This window comes from Phytophthora infestans, genomic scaffold (genome assembly GCF_000142945.1).
Source record: "Phytophthora infestans T30-4 supercont1.108 genomic scaffold, whole genome shotgun sequence".
Classification (NCBI taxonomy): Eukaryota; Oomycota; class Peronosporomycetes; order Peronosporales; family Peronosporaceae; genus Phytophthora; species Phytophthora infestans.
The window spans coordinates 263,083-264,696 of NW_003303651.1; positions in this window are offsets into that span (position 1 = coordinate 263,083).

Sequence of the window (1,614 nt, forward strand, 5' to 3'; positions counted from 1 at the left end):
CAATCGGTGCCAGCCGCCCTGCGCAGTCCGACAGAGCATTGGTGAGTCATGTTCCCACCTCTGTCAGGACCCGGGGCGCCCGCAAGGGCTGTCAGGGTACCAAAGCATTCCGCAGACGCTTGGGAGTCGTCGACGTATATGACGACTCCGAGGATGCCTTGATGGTGGCAGCGCCCAGAAGAGGCGCTGGCCAAGTGGGTAACTTAGGTCCACAGGCGGGTAACTTAGTTCCGCAGACAGCTGCAGCTGTCACGAACACTGAGAACAGCGTGTTCAGAGTGGGTAACAGAGCTTCACTCACGGTCGCCCAGACCTTAACTGAAGAGGAAGACGTCGGATACGCTTCCTGTGTGGGTAACACAGTGCCACACGCGGTCGCCCAGACCTTAACTGAAGAGGAAGGCATCGAACACGCTTCCTGTGTGGGTACCACAGTACCACACGAGGCCACGAGTGCCTTGGATGTCGTAGCAAGGACATCCCTAGACGTAGGCAGCAAAGCTCCACGTCATGGTCGCCGTCGTCAACGACGCCGCCGCCTCAAGTCGGATCCGAACTTCGTTCCGATCGGCGTCGCTATAAGCGACTTGGAGTCCAGGGCCCGGGCTCCTCCGACAAGGCCGGTGGAAGAGTGTTATCACTTCTTCGATGGCGAGACCGGTTTACCCGTCAAGGCATCTGGTGTCCACGTGGAACCGTTGGCAGAGGTTGCAGAGATACTGAACCTCGAGGAAATGACGGCTGAGTCTTTCCTGGCCAACCTCAAGGCTGGAAAGGTTGCCGAGATGATGCTCATAAGACCTGCGACCACTCGGGAGGTGCTGAATTCCTCCTCTGTCTTGGACGAGGACGTCCTGGAATACCTGAACAAGCAGCGTCAGACGCGCTTGGGTTTTGAGATTCTCAAGAACCCCAAGGATCCGGTGTATCCTTTGGTGACGGAGTATGCGGACGTGGTGAACAAACACCCACCGACCCAACTCCCACCGGATCGAGGTGTACGGCACGAGATTGATCTCGTGCCCGGCACAAAGTATTGTGTCACGAGGCAATGGCCTCTCCCGCGCGAACAGTGCGAGGTCATTGATGCCTTCTTCGCCGCGAAAGCGAAGGCAGGCATGGTGCGGGAGTCAAAATGCCCGCACTCGACGCCAACTTCCTGCGTTCGGAAGCCTGCCGTCTACTTCATGCTTATAACAAGCTGAACAATGCGACAATGTCGGCCCAAATACCAATCCCACGAAAGGATGGGTTGTTAAACAACATGGCCGGAAGCGTACTGTACCGTGCGCTGGATTTGGTAGACGGATACTACCAGATCCTGATGCGAGAGAGCGACATCCCGCTCACCGCGGTAAGCACTCCAAGCGGCATGCTTTGGGAGTGGATCGTCATGCCGCAGGGCTTGTCTAATGCCCCAGCGACGTTCAACCACCTGGTGACGCAATTGTTCCGGCCACTGTGTGCCTTCGTACAGACGTACTTCGACGACATCTTCGTCCATAGCCGTACCGAGGGAGGCAAGACGGCCATGGAGGTGCATCTGGGGCACCTCCGTCGAGTGTTGGACGTGATGCGAGCGAACAAGCGGTACGTCAACATCGACAAGGGCGT